Source organism: Suncus etruscus, chromosome 9 (genome assembly GCF_024139225.1).
Source record: "Suncus etruscus isolate mSunEtr1 chromosome 9, mSunEtr1.pri.cur, whole genome shotgun sequence".
Classification (NCBI taxonomy): domain Eukaryota; kingdom Metazoa; phylum Chordata; class Mammalia; order Eulipotyphla; family Soricidae; genus Suncus; species Suncus etruscus.
The window spans coordinates 66075803-66096564 of NC_064856.1; positions in this window are offsets into that span (position 1 = coordinate 66075803).

A 20762-nucleotide genomic window follows, 5' to 3' on the forward strand; every position below is an offset into this window, starting at 1 on the left:
AAAGAAAAAGAAGAAGAAGAAGAAAAACAATTTGAAATAATTTGCTTTTTTATCTTTAGGTTTTTGTCTGCTTCATTTTAGAGTCATGAGCAGAAGAACTTAAAGAAATAAGTCCTTTAATGTATGTATTGCTCCACTATTGCATCCAAACATCATTTAGCTTCTTGACTTATGACTGATAGAGTCCAGTATTTTTTTAATTTGGCTTCTATCACTCAATATTAGTGATAGATTAGAAGATAGAATAGGAGAGTCATATGTCAATAACTACCTTTTTATTGTTGAGTTTTATTCCATTGTAGGGACACATTACAATTTCTTTGTTCTCTCTTTTTTTTGTTGTTTTGGGGTCATGCCCAGTGATGCTCAGGGATTACTCTTGGCTGTGCCTCAGAAATCATTCCTGGCTTGGGGGATCATATGGGATGCTGGGGATAGAATCCAGAATTGTCCTAGATCAACTGCTTGCAAGGCAAACACTCTACCACTGTGCTATAGCACCAGCCCTTCTCCATTCTCTTTTTTTGATAATGGCTTGTTTTTAGTTTTAGGATACTACAAAAAAGTTGTTACATTTTCATATTTATTCTTTGTATAGATATATAAATAAATATTTAGATGGGCATAAATTCATATGGAATGGTATGTCTAAACTCCTAAGTAATTACCAAGCCTTTTTGTTAAGTGGTTATAGATTTTTACATTCCAGTTGTTCTACATCCTAATCAACTCAGGTTACCAATAGACCTTTCTATTTTATTCATTCTAGCAGTAATTTAGTAGGTAATTATAATAGGTTTAGAATTAATTTTCACTTGTTTACTGACTAAGCAACTCATTTGTAGTATTTATTTGCCATCAGTGTATTTTCTTTTAAACTGGGCATAGAACCAACTGCTCCTTTTTTCCAGCCTCCCTTGCAGCTAGCTGTGGTCAAATGATCAATAAAATGTCAAAGAAACTGTCCTCCTTTTTAACTTTGTATTAATCTGATTTTGGTATAGTAATGTTGCCTAAAAGCACCCCTAAATGGAGACTTTCTAACCTGAGAATTTTCTTCTTGCTCACAGGTCTACGTGTAAGTATTGCTTCCAGATGGGAATTAAATTCTAGTTCTATCTATGTATTCTCATCCAGGTTCATAGACATCAGCTACTCACAACTGACATTAGAGGTTCCTTGAGTAGGGGTGGAGTAAATTGGAAACAGTTATAACACTGTTTAAAGCCTAAACCTAGAACTAAGACTAAAGAATTTTGAACTCATGGAGGTGGACCATAAAAAAGCAAATGCTTTCTGGATAGTGACATCCAATTGTGTGCTTTTCTCCTTGCTATGAGACAGAATGCCATTTGTCTATGAGGTACACTTGACCATAAAGCTGAGGTTCTGATCACAGGGATGATTGGAACAGCAAGATGAAGAGTACTTGTGTCCTTGAAAACTCTAATGGGGCAAGACTGCCCAAAGACCTGTGCAATGCCACCTGAGCATTGGTGAATGATAAAGAAATCATCTAGTCCTTAGGGCCATAGTTTTTCTAACCTTCTTTGCTTCCATATGCTAACCTACTTTCATCTATATACCAACAGCATTCCCTTTCCCAGCCCTGGGAGGGGTGTTTGTTTTATTTTGCTTTAATCTCTTCTCAGGTGTGAAAGAAAATTTCCCAGCTGGCAATATTTCATGTCTAGCAGCCCCAGGAGAGGGAAAGTGCCAGGGTCTAAATGCAAATCATTCCCATCCTGTCACAGAGGCAACTCCCCTGGGTATTTCCAAGAATTCTGGGAGCTGATAGAATACTCGCTTTCTTGATCCAGTATGCTCACCTGCCTCTCAAACACAAATCCTGGCCCCAGCTCTTCCTTCAAGCTCTTCATTCTTCAGGTTTGTGGCTGGTATTGCAAAGCCAGGTGCCAAACACAGTCCTAGTATCCTTGCCTCAAACTGGCACTAACTCCACCTTGCCCTACTCTACTCGACAAATACTAAATAGCAGGCTCTGACATCTCCTGAAGCTCTGTGCTCATTAGCACGCTGGGAGATAAGTGCTGCAACCAAGGAGAATTTACCCTGCAGCAACGGGTTTCTCATATAGACGCCAAACACACCCCAGCAGGTATCAAGTGCAGAGGTTGGGAGCCTCCAAATAAATGCTTCTGAAAAGGTCCTTTTTCCTCTGCATAGAGCTAACCTCTCCTCTCTTGCCTGACCAAACCTTTCACAGCCCAGTCCCAGTTTGGTGGTCCATTTGCAAGCACAGCTGTTGGGCTCTTCTCCAGGGGTGCTTTCTGAGAGCTTGGGAAAGACCCAGCCTCATCTGCCACCTCTTATCCTCCCTGCACAGACACTCTTTCTCTTTAGCATTAGCTCCATCCCAATATAGAAAAAGTTCCATTCTCACCTTTCTGCCTCAGAAGTGTTCTTGCCCTCTTCTCCAGGCAAACTCCCTCCCAGTTCTTAGGTTCTGATTTAGCGGTGCCTCCTCCTGGTAGTCTGCCTTTGATGGCAGTGACTCTATTCTCTCTTATCCATATTATCTCTCTGTATTATTCTTAGGTATTGAACTGTTTCCTCCTGCTCATCAATCTGTGCATTTCCTGAGGGAGTAGCCAAGGTTTTCCTGCCTGCCTTGGTACCTAATCATTGACAAGAGTGAGGTCAGTAGGTGAAGATAAATTCACAAGAGCAGATGAGTAAAGAAAGAAATAACGGGTGTGATGGGGGTGATTCCAATCTTATTTCTGCTGAACAGTGCATTACATATTTACTTACCCTCTCCACTCTCTCCTCAGTTCCTTGAAAACACTGGCTATGTCTGTGTTGTCCACAGTCTCAGCATCCAGTCCAGAACTTGAAAGGTTACCATAAATAAAGCTCTGTTACATCAAGGAAGAAGTGAATACATTTTGGATGGAAAATGAGTGGGCATATTGATGGAAGAATACATAGAAGAAAACACAGATGATCAGTTCTGCCTTAAAATCTAAAGAGACTGGGTCTTCTTGGCTGAAAAATAAATGCTGTTTTCTGGAAGAAAAATAGCCCTTTAACTGACATCTTAGTTTGCTAAATATAAGATACCAGGTTTTGTCTAAAAGCTACGGTTAAGGTAGCCGGGTTTGTAACTTATCAGTAGAGCTCTTACTTTGCATGTGTGTTATCCTGGGTTCAATTCTGAACATGGCAAAAATTATTTTAAAGAAGTAAAAAAGAATTGAAGGTCACATCTCTATATAAATTTATTAGTAAGAGTGTTTCTGAAGAAAGTAAAGGGGCTAAGCACATGCCTGATCGGTGGTAAATCTCAAATCTGTTCCACACTTCCACACTACATGTTTCCTCAAGTAAGTATGATAGGGTAGAATTCTAGAGGCCTCTGAGCACTACTTGGCCAACCCAGATAATCCCCAGAACTGCAGGACCTGAACAGTGCTATGCCCTCAGTTTCTCAAGGATACTATCAGCTGAGACTCTGCAGGAGAGGGATCTAGGCCTCTGAACACTGCTTAAAATATATTCTAAGAGCAAATAGCTCATATTTTCAATATTAAAGGATGGCAATTTCCCCTTTGGTCTTCTTTGTTATTCCTGATGCATAAAATATAGAGGATTTATGGTTTCGGATCCATAAAGAGATGACTGTAAAATAGGTAGAAATACCTACATGATCCTCTACCCCTGCTTGCAGATGTCAGGTCATCAGCACCATAAAGAAAGAGCAATGGTTGGGGCCAGAGAGATAGCACAGTGATAGGGCATTTGCCTTGCACTCAGCTGACTATGAATGCACCCGAGTTCAATACCTGGCATCCCATATGGTCCCCTGAGCCTGCCAGGAGCAATTTCTGAGCACAGAGCCAGTAGTAACCCCTGAGCGCTGCCAAATATGGCCCCTAAACCATAAATAAATAAACAATGAAAAGGGGTCCTTGGAATGTAGATAATGAAACTTAATAGGCCATGGGAACTTATTTATGAGCATAATTTTAATGATTCTTTCTTTGTGCTATGATTTCCTTGGAATATCTTCTATTTAATCCATTATGCTGTGAGGTCTTAAAGGATAAGAAGGGTGCTAAGTCCAGGTTTGGAGAAAATAGCCTTAGAGAAAGAGAGAAAGGCGTTGGGGAGAAGAATTCAGAGAAGCAAGGACATCCAGGTGGGACGGCAGAATCCCACAATTGTAGCTCACAGGAGTGACAATAATTATAACAACAGATAAACATTCCAGAAAAACTCAGGACAATTCAAATGACACTGATATTCCCTCCATTATGGCAAAATAAATAAGGTTTTAACAAGGTGAATAAGTCAAGATGAATAAAGTTTTATTCTAGATGGTAAAGAGTAGATGACTACATGAGTCTGAAGGATGGGAGGACAAAGATTATGAGTAAGTGGAATAGGTGTATGAAAGGATGGATGGAGTTTAAGGGTAGATGGGAAGGGTCAATGGTTTCTTCCTATTTCCTTATCAGAAAACAATTCAGTACCCATCAATGTATCTACTGTCTTTAGTGAACTAGTAGAAAACTCCTTCAATTGTAGATGAGGTTACTACTGTCCCCTCTCTCCTATCCTCCTAGTTTCCTTTGAAGGGTGGTATTGCCTATTTTGGAAAACACCGAGTAAATGTAAGGGTGAATGGCTGAATGATCAGGTGCAAGGACAACATGACTGAGTAGATGGGCATGCAGGTGGATGAAACCTAAGTGGATAAAAAAGATGCATTGAATGGTAGAATGGGAGTGGCCATTGTTACTTCATCTACATAAAGGAAGGTAAACGCAGAGTGGTTCACCACTGAGAACTGCATTATAAAGAAAATAGGTGAACATATTGTCCATTCGGAACATACTTGGCTGCCTTGTATTCTAAAATTAAAACTGTCTCTTGTGCTTCCTGGCCCTTTCCTTGGCAGCTATGTCTCAGATGGGTACACGGATTTACCTCAATCAGCCCAGAGGGGCAAAGCACCTAGTTAAAATACTCCACTGCTGCAGCTAAGAATGCACACTGATTAGCCAAGTGCACCCCAAACCTAGCATCTCCACTCCACAGCAGCGCCTGATTAGTGAAGGAGGCAGTTCAATCAGCACAGCCTGCAGCTCCCAGCCAGAGCCTGGCAGTGCCAGTTTCTCATGGGCCAACCTTTCAGGGTGTCTCGGGCAAACAAAGAGATATGACTGTTGCTGCCCTCTAGAAAATCAGCCCCACCTTACCTGCCTCCTGCCTGCCTCTCTGAGGTCTGGATTCTTTTTTTGGTTGCTAGACTCAGTTTCTTTGCAACCACCTCCTCCTTCACCCTCACAGAACTTTGAAGCTGAAGTGATCGCTGTTTCTACAACCAGCAATGCTCTGGTTATAATCAGGGTCATGATGCTGAAATCAGGGGGCCATGTGGTGGCAAGGGATCAAATCTGTGCCCCTGAACTATCTCCCTGGTACCAGAATTACTTTCCTAATGAAGACTTTTTAGCTTTCTGGGGCATTTTTTGTCCTTGACCTTCTCCTTTGAAAGCTTGTCTTTATGTACCCCTCCCCCCCAAACAAACCTATTGCAGACCCACTCTTGCTTTCCCATATAGACTTTATTCTTCTTGAACTTCTTTAATGAGGCATCATATGTGGATCTGGATGTGGATTCAGGGCCAAAGGCATTTGATGATTTATTAATTGACCTACGGAATCTACTGTGTCTCTGTGGACCCCAGCTAACAGGCCATTTCATTTATTACTCAGCAAAGTTTGACTTGATGAAGAAAGTCCTTCTTCAATTGCTTCTTAAAGAAGAATTTCCTTTGGCTGTTCAAATAAACGAATCTTTATTAAATGCCAACTCTTAAGTCACGGACAGTTGGGTTGGTCAGCAGAGACAGAGGTGACCCACATCCTGCTCCCAGCCCAGTGGATGGGACAGGCCCGAGAATTACTGTCCTCTAGGTTGGAATCAGACAATACTGCCTTAGTTCTCCACAAATGACCACAAATTGAATGGCTTGGAACAACTGAAATTTATTTTCTAACAGTTTTGGAAGCCAAAAGTCTGAAATTAAGGTGTTGGCAGGGTTTAATTCTTTCTGGAAGCTCTGAGGAGGAATTTGTTCCATGTCTTATTCTTCACTCTTGGTGGTTTCTGGCAGGCCTGGGAATTTCTTGGGTTGTGCATTTACTCCTCTTGTCTCCATCTCCACCTTCCATGGTTGTCCTCTCCAAATTGGTATCAACACTTCCTCTGTTCTTTCTAAGGACATTTCTCATAGAGTTAGGGTTCACACAGATCTAGGCTAGATTTACCTTTATTTCCTCTGCAAAGACTCTTCTTTCAAATAAAGTCAAAATCAGAGATTCAAGGTAGACATACTCCTTTTGGGGACTACCATCCCATTGATACACTACTTTGCAGGGCGCAGAGATATGGACAAAGTGTGGGGAGGAGTGCCTCCTGTGTTTCACAGATGATGGCAGTGAAATCACACAATAGACAGCGTGGTAGAGCTCTGTGAAGAGGCGGGAGTTGATGAGGAAGCCTAGTGGATAAAAGGTGTTCTGGAACAGGGGAGAAATGGCAGGGAACTAACTGCAGTGTAGTGTAGCAAGGTCATGGAGAGTAACCAAATAGGCTAGAGAGGGAGGAAAAACTGGGCTTATGTGGGTTTGAGAGCCAAAGGAAGCCTTAGTACTTGATCTTTCAGGCAACAAGGAGTGTGTAGAGAAAAATTGGTTTTGCCAGTGGCTTGATGTGAATGAACATTTTGTTCTGCTCAAATGTTCTTCTCTTTCAAATTTGTGCATTTCCTCTGCAATCATGTGTGTGTGTGTGTGTGTGTGTGTGTGTGTGTGTGTGTGTGTGTTTGGGGGGGATGGTGGACTATACCCAGCAGTGCTCAAGGCATGCTCATGGCTTACATCTGGCTCTAGCATGTTTGGGGGGTTATATACGTGGTTTTGGGAATCAAATCAGTCACATTCAGGATAAGTAGCTGACCAACTCTCTCTCTGCACTTTCTTCATTCTTTATAACTAGATTGTATGTGATATGAAGGATATGATAAAAATGAAAATACAAAAGCTAATATTTAAAGAAGCAATAGCTAAAAATTTTTCTAAAATTGTTGATAAGTTTCAGACTAACTTATTCTAACAAAGAGTTGTAATTAGTAAACTTTTTAGAAATGAGAGTATTTTCCACAGTCAGACATGATCAGCAAATTCTCACGTAGTGAGTAGGGCTTTTAATAAATTGTCAACACTGTGATAAGGAGATTCAGACCTGTATAGAAGCAAGGTCTCAATTAGAAACCTGTGCCTAAGAGTCCAAATATTTACTTTTAATTTTCTATGTGTCTGTCTTTGTGTCAGTCAGTCAGTCTGTCTGTCTCTTTATTTCTATATGTATCTATTTATCATCTATCTATCTATCTATCTATTATCTATCTATCTATCTATCTACCTATCTATCTATCAGTCTATCTACATGTTTGTAGTTACTAGGGGTGGGAAAGATGTAGGGATTAAGTGTTTTTCATTTTGTTTTTTCTCTTTTGTAGTGATAGAACTTCACACTTGAGAGGCAGGATTCTACAACAGAGACACATTATCAGTCCTAAACCTCCCAGCTATGATCAGAGAGGCTTTAAAATAAAATAAAATATATTCAAATTTTTAGAGATGTTTGGTTCTCAGAAAACAAAGTATATCCTAGTTCTATAGAACAAAATAGTCTCTAAATGTAGATCTTAAAAAATTTAGATAAATTAAATTTAAATAATTTTAAAGTGGAACTTACCAAACGGATAAAATGAGAAGATTTAGCAGGAAGACAAACATATTTAGACCTCCAAAAGCTTTAGAACTGAGAATTATGTTATAGATTCTATAAAATAACCCTATGTTAGAAGAACAATTGAAATAAAAAGCAAACAGGCTCAAGGGCCAAACCACTTCATCTGTCTGTCTGTATACTTAGATAAATATTTAGATATTTATTTATATATAAAGAGAATGAGAGTGAGTATATATATTCATATATATAGAGTGAGTGAAATAGAAGTTTTGACATAACAGAATAGAAAATTAGTGATCTGAAAGACAGGGCTGAAGAAATCTATGAAAACTTAGTCCAGACAGGTGTAAAAATATGAGAAGTTACATGATTTGAAGGATACACTGAAAATAAATAATAGGAAATTAAAATAAAATATTTTATAAAGCAGTGGCTAGAAAATTTTTTAGAACTGATGAAAAGTTATGAAACCAGAGATGCAGAAATAAAAACACAAAAAATAAGACCCAGCAAGTAAATCCACATCTAGAATAGCTTGGTGAGTGTGCAGAAGATACAGAGATTAAGGAAATATCTTTATTTTAGTCTATTTTGGAGAGTTTCGGGACATACCCAGTGGTGCTCAGGGGTTATTAGCAACTTTTTGCTCAGGATCAGACCCCTTACAGCGTCAAGGGAACATACTTATACGTAGAACTAGGGATCAAATCTAGTTTGACCATATGTCAAGTAAGCCTTGGCACCTGTACTACCTTTCCAGACCTAGAAAAGATCTATAAAACATTAAGAGAATAAAGACAAGTCATCTCTGAAAGAAGGACAATTGGTTTAAATCAATCAGTAAAATTTTCAATTACAATGAAAACCACTATACACAGAATAAGATTGCCAATGTACTGAGTGAGAGAAAAGTGTTTTAGTGTTTTCTGCAAAAAACCTGAAAACCAAACACTCAAATCAAGGAAGCAAACTACCAAGGGTAAGAAATGAAAATCAAACATTTCATATAAATTCAAACTGAATTTAGAGGCTAACAAGATAACACAAGAACAAGGTGCTTGTTGTTATCAAGGTTGAGCCCTGAACAATCCCTGACACTGCATATAATCCCCAGAGAACTACCAGAACTACCATCTCTGAGCATGATAAGAACAACAGAGTGTGGTCCAACAACCCTCCCCCAAACAAAAACAAACAAACAAATCCAAAATCTGAATTTATAATCAACTGATCTTTGCTTTAAACAGCTTCTAAATAATGGGATTCAGAAGGAACAGAATTGCAGAAATGAAACAATAAAGCCCCACGTATATAAATAAAAACTCAACATTGGCAATGAACTAGAACATCATGATTATGATGATAATATAAAACTTTATAGAACAGTCTTAAACTACTTAAAGACAATGCCAAAGTATGGGGAAGTGTGATGTAATAAAGCAGTTAAATAAGCGTGTGTAATGTTTTCTACTAATCAGGAGAAATGTTTATATAATTGTTTAATGAAGCATGTAGAAAGCAAAAAGCACATTCAATAATTAAAGAAATAAAAATCAAATGTGCACCTTATAAAATTAGAAGTAAAATATTTTAACTGTTAGACTAGCAATAAACATAAAAATTAAACATTTTAAGGCAAGGGAAAGGTCAGAAAAGGAGAGGTAGAGAAATGTACAAATATATCAAATATAAAAGGACTCAAGCCACATATTAAAATCTAGAACCAACCAGATTGTATTAAAAATTAGAGTTGTTTAAAAGAGACAAGTCTAAAGCCTAAGGACACAAAAAGGTTGATAGAAAGAGGATGAAAATTATATAATGGATTAAGGTTAATTAAATAATTCTGAAATAGCTTACTATAAGGTTTAATAAGGGGAGTTTTAATAAATAAATATACTTTAAGACAAAAAGACATTGGAGTCATTACATTCCAAGAGATTTAATCTCATGAAGTTAGAAAGGCTATTAATATACACTTACCTAATAAAATAGTTTTAAACTATTTAAACAAGGAGAAAAACATGCAAAATTATCTTTGTAGTGGGGGGTCTGGCCTATCTTCCTAATTAATGACAGATCAAGAAAATATTTAGGAAAGATAATATTTGCACAATCTAGTCAATTCGTTTAGCTAATACACTATGTCTCATAATGATTGATGTATAAAGAGCAATTTCTAAAAGCGAACACATATTAAGCCCAACCAATTTTGACTATATTCTTATTGTGCCATTAAGGAACTAGGATATAAGTCATCACAAATCTACAATCAAAGAACTGAAACCACCAACAGTAGCAGATCTGCTCCACAAATTAATCAAGATAGCAATCTCTTCAATCAGATTCCTGGTCACTTCTTAGGACAGTGTCCTCAGTTTAGACATGGATAGGTTTGTCAGCCAACTTGCAGTGAAAGAGAGTGTGAAGCAAGCAATTTTATTTTAAACTAACATTGCATTGGTGCTAATTTAATCACTTGGACAAGCCATACTCAGCTCAACAGAGGAGGAGAGGGGACAGAAACTCTCTGGATAGGCCACTCAGTTGGCAAATGTAGACATTTAAGTGGTTCAACTAGCAGCTTGCCACACTCTCAAGTTCATCTCTAAATATAGTTTCCAAACCACAAATGTTTAAGGGGGTGGCAGGGCACAGTCGAGCTTGTCAGTGGGGAGGATTTCTGGCCAATCTCATTTATGAAAACAGATACGAAAATTTAAAACAGGTAGAGGAATTTCCTAGTCAAAGGATTTTAAAATATGTCAAAAGGATTGAGTATTGACCTTTGTTAAAGGATCATCTCAGAGTGAATCTATTGTCTGTTGATTCTTGTAAATGAGAGAATGAAGACAAAGAGAAACTAAATGATTCATTCAATATCACATAGAAAGATGAAGGCTCCAAAGTCCCACCTCCACCCTACCCCCTTTGGATGCTGCCCAGACAAGCAAAGCAGCCAGAACACTTGAAGGGGACCACACCCCTTATAGTTACACATCAATTATTTTCATTTCTCTGAGTCTAGTGCAAACCAGACAAGTCTTTGGTTTTTCAGTCTCATGAAACACTCATGAACACTTATCCTGAATATAATTTTATTTTTTAATTCTCATGGAAACCAGTGAAGTAGCTGCTATTATTGTCAATTTGCAGGCAGAGAGGTAAAAATCTGCCTCTCCCTTTGCATTATTTTGACCATTTCCTTATCCCTAGAGATCCAAACCATTGCTGGATCCATGAACAAAACAGAATGCAAAATCCAGGAAAACTTCAGATCTTGGAAGATGTCTTGAACCTAAGGCTTCTTTTCTTTTCTTTTCTTTTCTTTTCTTTTCTTTTCTTTTCTTTTCTTTTCTTTTTTCTTTCTTCCTTCCTTCTTCCTTCCTTCTTCCTTCCTTCCTTTTTCCTCCCTCCCTCCCCCCTCCCTCCTTCCCTCCCCCTCCCTCCCTCCCTCTCTCTTTCTCTCTTTCTTTCTTTCTTTCTTTCTTTCTTTCTTTCTTTCTTTCTTTCTTTCTTTCTTTCTTTCTTTCTTTCTTTCTTTCTTTCTTTCTTTCTTTCTTTCTTTCTTCTTTCTTTCTTTCTTTCTTTCTTTCTTTCTTTCTTTCTTTCTTCTTTCTTTCTTTCTTTCTTTCTTTCTTTCTTTCTTTCTTTCTTTCTTTCTTTCTTTCTTTCTTTCTTTCTTTCTCTTTCTCTCTCTCTCTCTCTCTCTCTCTCTCTCTTTTTTTTTTTTTGTTTTTGGATCACACCCAGCAGTGCTCAGGGGTTACTCCTGGCTCTATGCTCAGAAATCACTCCTGGCAGGCTCGGGGGACCATATGGGATGCCGGGGTTAGAACTAGAACCACCATCCTTCTGAGACTAAGGCAAATGCCCTATCACTGTGCTATCTCTCCAGCCCCAAGCCTATGGTTTCTTGAGTTTTGATCTGAAATGTTGCAGCAGATGCAGCAGATTACAGAGCTGGCTGAGTGAGGAAGAGTGCAGCAAGTGGGATTTCTCCATCTCTTCATGGAAAATCCACCAACCAGATGCTTTGATACCTCCATTTAAAGACTGAAACACATTTATGTTCTACCTTTATCCCCTCTCTCATATCATCCCCTCAGATCTACCCACACAAACTTAATCCATTTACTTATGATGGTGTCATTCTGCTGTGGGAAAAAGAGACTTGTGTTAGGAAACCAACAACTCAGAGCTGTCAGTTTAATGTTGTCACTCCTTTACCTGACATCTTGGACAAAGCTCATCACCACTCCTGTGCTTCACTTGCAAGGGACAGGCTGATGTTGCTGTGAGTCCCTATAAGAAGAGTGTGCAGGCTCCAAGCAAGAAGATGCCAACTAGCAGCTGTATCAATCTTTCTTCCAGGAATCAGATCTGTTCCCTAAATCAGCTTTTGTATGTGAGTTCTTGGGGTTTGGCCTAGAGAATCACAGCTCCTGACTATTAAGTAGAATAGAGGTTCAGTTGCATTCACAAAACTTCAAAATAACAGTACCTTAAATAAGCTACAAAATTGTCTCTCATTCATGCCACAGGTGACCCAGACTTGATGTCATAGTGTGACCCTCCATAGTGCCAGGATTCCTGGATTCTTTTCTTTGGTTCTTCCATCCCTTGGTTCAAGTGGCTGCCACATGAACATGTTCTAGAAGGCTGGGATAGAGAAAGAGGTGGGAGAAAGACTCCAGTGACAAATCCTACTAATATAGAAGGTCAGGGGTCATTATATAATTTTCCATCTCTTCCACACCATCCTTCTAACTATAAATTTTACAGGAATTAAGAACTTCTTGGGAAACCTGAGCAACAGCACAGCAGTCGGGCGTTTCCCTTGCATGCGACTGACCCAGGTCATTCTTGGGTTGGATTCCCAGCATCCCGTATGGTCCCCTGAACGCATAGCCAGGAGTAATCCCTGAGCATTGCCGGGTGTGGCCCCAAAACAAAACAAAACAAAAAATAAAATAAAATAAAATGAAAAAGAAACTTTTTGGACTGAAAATAGACTTTTTAGAGGTGATGTAGCTGGACTTGCATTGTGAGTTTGCAACTCGAGAGTCTCTTTGGTGTCACCACATCAGAGAATTCACACATAAAAATAAATAACAAATAAACAGTTTTACACTTTCACACAGATCATCTCCAAGTACAATCAGGAACACCTACCTGCTCTCAAAAGTTAGAAGCCCCAAATCACAAATGGCTACAAAAGAGTCCAGAGCAAGATAGAGCTTCTCATAAAGTAGTAGCCATGTGTGTGGGAGAGAGGGCCCTCATTCCATAGGATTCCTTAGCCCTCAAGGTTATGCAGAACCCCACTGCTACTCACTCAGTATGGGCAGGAACAACTATGTGGACACTTGGTGAGTTTGCCAAGGTGCCCTTTCCTGCTTCCCAGGGCAACAGTTCAGAATGGGCTGTGATCAGATGCAAGCTTAGGGTCTGTGTCATCACTGACACTGGCTAATTTGGGGCCTTGGGAAGCCCAGAGGGAGCAAAGTGTGTGCCCAGGTGAAAATAGCCAGAAGCTTAGAGTACCTCATTGGCAGCTGCCAAGCCTGTCTCAAACTAAAATCTCCATTTAAAAGCCAAGAGTAGCTTCTTCCTGAGGACTATCCTGCTGCAGGGTCCTTGTCCTCAGAAGCAAACATACAAGGCCTAGTGGGAGTCCACTTTTTTGGGCATGGTATATATTTTAGGGCTTTCTGTATATTTTATAGACAGAAATTTATTCAGGAAAATTTATTCATAAAAAACCTCTACGGGGAAAGAGGTTGCTAAAGTAAAAGTGAAATAACCTGGCTACAGATTGCAGCTTGTAAGAGGTGGTGGCAGGATTTAAAACCAGCCCTGTCTGACTTCAGAGCTGGCAAGCTTCACCACTGCCATACCACCAGAGAAAAATCAAATGCAAAAACAAAAACAAAGAAAAACTTGAAATAAAATTGGGATGGGGGAGAGGAGGGTGTGGGCAAATATGGCCTTTAGAGGTCAAGAGGATTCAATGCAAATCCCTTCCCTTCATTTTCACGCATCAAGTTTATCTAGGTATCATGAGTCTAATAGCGGCCACCCCACTTGGTTTTGTCCTATGGAACTGACACTGTACTGAAATGCCCAGCATCTTCTCCAGCATTTGATAAATGACATGTGCTGGACAAATATTACTTTCTATCTCTATATGGACCAAGAAATCCACATGTTGCAGGCACTTTGGATGTTGAGCATATTATTACACTCCAGTCTCTCTCTACTGGGAGCAGTTCTTCAGGTTCGGGTTTTTTTTTTTGGGGGGGGGTAGCAGGGATGGGGGAAGGAATTGGGAGCTCCCAAGTGATGATTAGGTGATACTCAGTAATACTCAGCCAACTAGGCAGGCGGTTCAGTTTAAGAGCTTAAGAATGTAGTGCTATCTGGCCCTGCAATGCTGCAAATCACCTGTGATCATCCCTGCCATCCCTAGGGGGCCTCCAGGGCTGTACCCAGCCGTGTCCAGGGGATCATGCAATGCTGGAATCAAACCAGGGCCTGCCTTTTATAAGACACATACCTTATTAACCCCTGTAATGTCTATTTGGTCCTCTTATTCCCCATTTGCATTTTCTTTGCTCTACTTTTTATTTTGCTCTCTGCCTCTCTCTGTCTCTCTCTGTCTTTCTGTCTCTCTGTCTCCCTCTCTCTCTGTCTCTGTCTCTCTCTGTCTCTCTCTGTCTCTCTTTCTCTGTCTCTGTCTCTCTGTCTCTGTCTCTCTTTCTCTCTCTCTGTCTCTCTCTCTGTCTCTCTCTCTCTGTCTCTCTCTCTCTGTCTCTCTCTCTCTGTCTCTCTCTCTCTCTCTCTCTCTCTCTCTCTCTCTCTCTCTCTGCTTCAGGATTACTCCTGGAGGTGTTTCAGATGCAGAAACTGATATGTTTGCAGGTACATAAGAATCTTTTTTTTTAATAATATCTTTATTTAAGCACCTTGATTACAGACATCATTCTAATTGGGTTTCAATCATATAAGAAACAACCCCCCTTCACCAGTGCAACATTCTTACACCTTCCCTTATTTCACTTTCTTCTGAGCTCTGACCATCTAGCGGGTCACATTGTCTTGTGTATTTTGTCTCTGAGGACAGGGATTTGTTTCTTTAGCTTCAATTTTTCACAGTAAAGTGAAACGGGTGGGGGACAAGATGACAAGTGGAACTAGTTACCCACTGAGGTGTAGCAGAAGACAGGAATGTGCACCCAGGAAATGGATGAGCAGGTCAGTATGAATCATCATCTCGTAGATGGCCCAATGTCTCCCTTCACTCTACCACCTCTAGAGACAAGCTAAGTCTTCTGTGTGCAAGTGTACACACGAACACCCATTCAAAAGGTGTGAGAATAAGATTGGGGGGGGGGCGTTCTGACCTGAAGATTAGGTGACCTGGTCCCAAATACAGAAAAACAAAGCACCAGGAAGCCCCCAGGAGTCCCCTGCTACCATCAGCCAGAGGCAGCTTCCCGACCTTCCAAAGAGCCCCTATTCAGGAATCCTCTCTTCTCTCTCCTCTTTCTCTCATTTTCTCTCTCTCTTTCTCCCTTTTCTCTCCTTCCTCTTCTCTCCCTGTCCAATATCTTCGTTTCCTTTCTTCTCTCCTCTTTTTCTCCCTTTGTTGCATTTTTCTCTCCTCTCTCCTCTCTCTCCCCTCTCCCAGATGCAGGAACCATCCTCTCCTCCCCTGCAGTCTCCAGTCCCCAGCCCCCCCAGGCCTCTAGATGACAGCTTCCTCAGGTTCCCCAAAGCAGGACACCCAAGCACTTGGCATTCCAAACAGCCCCATAGTCCTTCCACAGCACAGTGGGCTCTGGAACTTTCTGAGGGATGGGCTTTTCTGGCCCGTGGAAGCAAACCCCAAGAATGAGATAAACACAGGCAGCCCAGGCCTCCACCCTTGCAGCCCTCTCGGGGCTGATTCATGAGGCCCAGGCGTGCCCATTAGCTGACAGGCTGGCCCAGTGTGCTCAGAAAAATATTGCTGCTGCTCTCTGGAGGCGGCGGCAGCGTTTCTCAGAAGAGCCGGGGCCTTAATAAGCAGGCGCACGCCTCCCCGCTCTGGAGCCCATCAGTTATTATCTGCAGCACAAACACCTAGCACTTTGTACTAACATTTTGGCAATTTCATACAAACAGAGCACTTAGCGCGGCCCCATAACTCTGTGCTCTTGCTGGGCCCCAGCTCTCCAGCTGGCACGGCCAGCCAAGTGGTCTGTAACACAAAAGTTAAAAAAAAAAAAAAAAAAAAAAAGGCAAATGAACATTTGAGGTTGTTTTTATGGGACCCCACAGCCCTCTTGCTCACTCGCCTAACTCCCACCCCAAACCAGCTTCCAAGGCAGATACACCAGTTATGAATTCAGACCCTACCCAACACGTTTCATTTTATTATTTTATTTTATTCGGACTTGGATGACACCAACTCTGGAGATGACAAGAGACTAAATTGACTAAATCCAAGGGCATTTTCCACCCCTGGTCAGGGGCTTCCTTTGGTGGCGCCTGGGATCTGCTAATGCATCCACCCACCGCCCACGCTAGCCTACCCTGCGGCACACCCCGCACAGCTGGGCATCCCCTGGCAGAGGCAAATCCAGCAGGGAGCACAGGAAGATCCCAAAAGGGCCGCTGGCTGCCCAAATATTTGCTCCCGGCCTGAGCCCAGCAAAGAGCACAAGGTCTGGGCAGTTCAAAGGCTTGGGAGCCTTCCCTGGCTGTGCTGGAAGGATCCGGAGGCTGCTGGAGTAGGTGCCTTATGACTTCTTGGTCCCAGATCTTGGGCAGCTGCCTGTGACTTGGCTGCCTGACTAGAGAGCCTACTCCAGAGCCTATTGGATGGTCTGGCTGTTTCTCGTTCCCAGGCTAGGCCCCTCTCCTGTGGTCCAGCCAAACCAGCTACTGCCTCTTTCTAAAGATCCTTGGATCCTCCAAAAGTTAAAAACATGTCCCAGATGGAGTGGAGAAGCCCTACAAAGAACAGGGAGCTGCACAAGCCACTTCAATGACTGTCATCTCATTCAATCCTCATGCCAACCCTATAGGAAGATGTTGGAAACGCAGACATGCTTGTGTTCAGAGAGATTAAGAGACCTATTCCTACTCAGACATCTTTTAAGGATGGAAACCCACACCTCCCTCAATCCAAAGCTTGTGCTTTACCTCCAGCACCAAAGAAAGTTTCACAGACTCTCAATATCTTATTGACTTGGGCATACAGTGTGCCTGTGCTGTGTGTCATGGGGAAATTGTATTATCTGCTGTAGGCTTGAGCTGCTTAAATTTTTCCCACTTGCAACCACCTTTCTCCAGAAGGAGGAGACATGGACAGACATTTCAGAAATGTCTTAGATTCATGAGTTAGTAGATTTTTAATTGGTCCATGTTCAGATACCCTACATTGTTGCTGCATTTTTCACCACCTCCATGTTCAATGGTACAACCCCACATGGAGTTATGGCCATGGGATAAGCAGCTGGGCTTTAGTATGTCAGCATGAGCTGAGTGAATGAAGGGCTTTATCTTCTCTCTAGGCCTCAGTTGACCCTGTTGAGCTATGGTCTTCTGCACACTCCCCTTCATATGTGCTTCCTCATTTACATTAATGTCTACATTTCACACAGGAGTTGTGGGACTATGCACAACATCCATCCCTTTGGCAGGATGTTCAAGAACTCACAATCTATAACAGGTTCAACATATGTTAGGACATCAGATCAAAGGACAAGAGAAAGGAGAAAGCTAAATCCAGGCAGGGTCAGGAGATGAAGGCTGGCCTACACCAAGGGTATGGACTTTAACTGCAAATCCAGACATGAATTTAGCACTATGATAGCTCATGTGGAGTACAGGCTCAGATTGGTTCCTGAAAATCAAAAGGCCAATCAAAGAAACCAAGGCAACTATTAATGAGCAAGACTTATGGAAGAAAGAAAACTCCTAATTGTCCTCTTCCAGTTCTGCTTTGCTGCTCACCTTTGCTTCTACTTTGCAGCATGAGTTGGGGTCTGAGGCCCCTTAGTGTAACCTGCCTCAATGTGTATTACCTTAGGAGTGCATGGGACCACGGACACTCAACACATACCTACCTCCACCTTTTCCCTGCATACTAAATGTATTTTATATATATATATATATATATATATTTTATATATATATATATTTTATATATATGCCATACTCAGTTTATTTAGCATAAGAGTAGGGAGAATTGGGGTAGACAGAAGCCAATTCTAGCAATGCTAGTGGAATAAAACTAATGTGTTCAGTGCTCAGACCTAACCTTATTCAGAAGCTCATGGAATACTGGAGACCATTGTCAGGACCTGGAATTTGTTAGAAATTATTTTACTTCTTGAATTATCTCCCTGGAGTTGGCATCTATTTCTTAAGACTCATTGTCCTTTTCTTCCTTCACTGGAAAGCCCTCTATCTCACTCTACTCCTGCTGGCTAGCCCTAGAGAAGTCACTGAGATCACATTGCTTTATTCTATGTTGAAGGTGATCTTAGCATTCCAGAGAATCCCCAGGACTTCTTGAAGTTGTTCCACTCAGTCCCCGACTGAGGTATTCCCAAATCATTCATTCATGCCTGAAAAGCTTCTGGGCCAGGCCATATGCTAAGGGACAGAAAGAGAAGGACAGAACTAAGTCAAGGGGGTCTCAGAGCTAGTATCAGATTACACCATTTTCTTTTTTTTTTTTTTAAATTAGAGTCCATTGAGGTCATGGAAAAGCTAAATTTGAGAAAGAGATCATACTGAGTTATTCTTAAAGGTGTTGACATGGGTAGGCCTGGCACAATTCTGGGATGTTTAATGAAAGGGAGAAGGACATGGTGGGGGTGGTAAGGATGAAGCTCTATGTAATCCTGAATGTGATGGGATAATATGGGAGATGGTTCAATTCCACCTGGTTCAATTATCTGGTGGAAAAAAAAATTCAAAAACTTGAAGATGAGACCAAGTTTTACAAAACTAGAGGAACTTAGGTGAATAGCAGTGTGGGTCTGAATTTCCATTTCCTTCTCAGCAAAATGGGAAACTAGTGTGTACTGTTCATCATAATATGCTCTAGTTAGGCAATGTTCATTTGTAATCATGATAGGAATCCTGTTGACCTTCTTCTTGACCTTGATGGCTTCTTCTTGACCAACTTTCCCAAAGGGCCTTGAGGGGCCAAGACCCTCATACATCAAGCAGTGTCCAGAGTGTCCAAACCAAGAGAAACCTCAACCTCATGGTGGCCCACTGGCCCGCTCCCTGTAGGGCTGTCCCAGCCTGGGAATAAGACAGTCCAGCCCACCCTAATTACCTCCATCCTGGCATCTGCCTTTAGTTAAATGCACAGCTCCTCTCATAGGCTTGGGACATCAGCCATAAACAGAGCATCTGCATGGCTGATGCCTGAGTTTAAAAATAGCTCAGACTCCCAACCGCATTTCCCTGCCCTGGTTGTTCCTGAAATGGGAGAAGGACCATCTTTCGTGGACTTAGCCCTCTAACAATCCCACTTTGGATATCCAGGCCAAAGCTAGCAGGGACGGCCATCCTGATGCAATTCCCCAGGAAGCCGCGAGGTGGCGTCAGACCTGCCCCTGGGGCCTTTGGGGCTCCCCTGCCCAGGGCAGTGCCCTCCTCTCTCACCACTTGGCGCTGGAAGTTGGCTGCGGGCAGCGGCTTGGCAGCCTGTGGCTGGGGGCGGATGGGGAGGCTGGTGTGGGGTTACAGCCTCCCTGGAGGGCCCTCCTGGCTGTGTGCTGAGCAAACGTTCAGGCCTGATGTCGGCAACATGCGGAACCAATTTGGGGGGGAGCTCAGCAGCCAAACCATCCACCTTTGGGCAGGAAGCAGGATCCTTGTGGGTCCTGGGGCCTTAGTGTCTCCCATTTGGAAAATGAAAGACATTCCCTCGGGATGGGAGCACCATGGTCAGCTCAGAATTGGCGCCTAGGACAACTGCTGAAGGCATCTGCCCTGTTGGGCAGGACCAGGGAAATTGCACCGGGTCTCAACCACCATTTTATTTTTTTATGAAGTATCTACTATATGCCCAGTATTCACTTGCATATCCCCTGTGTTTCTTATCTGATCCGCACAAGCAACCTCAGGAAGGATCAACCAAGCCACTGCCCTGAGTCTGGGTATATAAAGGGGGCACTAAAGTATCGCTAGAATCAACCACAGATGGGGAGCTAATCCAGATCTCTTGCCCAAAGTGAGAAGTATAAAAATAATTCTTCAGCCACTAGGCCTCTTCCCCCTACCAAGCAAAAGGAAAAGACTTTCTTCCAGTTCTTTTAATATCCAGAGGGCTGTGGAGGCCAGAACTCTTCAAAACAACTCCCAAGGTTCAGAATCTTCTTGCCTCGTGAAAAAATTAGCACCATCCAAACCAGCATTTCTCAATTAGGGCTCTATGGGCCTCTCTGAGTCCCAGGGTGTTCCAAAGGAACCACAGATAAAATTTCTTAATTAGTTGGTATGAGGGGAACAAGGTTGGAAAGGGGCGTGAGTGAATCCACTTATGATGGATTGAGAAACCTTGGCCTAAACTCTCATGATCTCATAAAACATCCCCTCTCCCCAACTACCGATGACTAAAGGAACTTAGGACAAGTATTTAAAATGTCCTGGAAGTATATGCTTATCAAGTTTCCTGACTTTTTTCCTTGCGTGGTCCTAAATACCACCATCATCATTCCCATTTTACAGAAGAGAAAACTAAGAATCAGAGTACTTGGCTGTAGTTGACCAAGCCCCTAACAGCAGATGGACAGCTTTTTCAAGGAAAAAGTGACTGGGATGCCAGACACAGCCAACAGATAGATGTTCTTTCTACTGTTTGAACATAACCAACTTTTCTGATGTGAGACTCAGTTTTCCCCACCCATGTAGTGGGAATAATGATAATTAACTGAGGCTGGGAAATTCTATAGTGCTG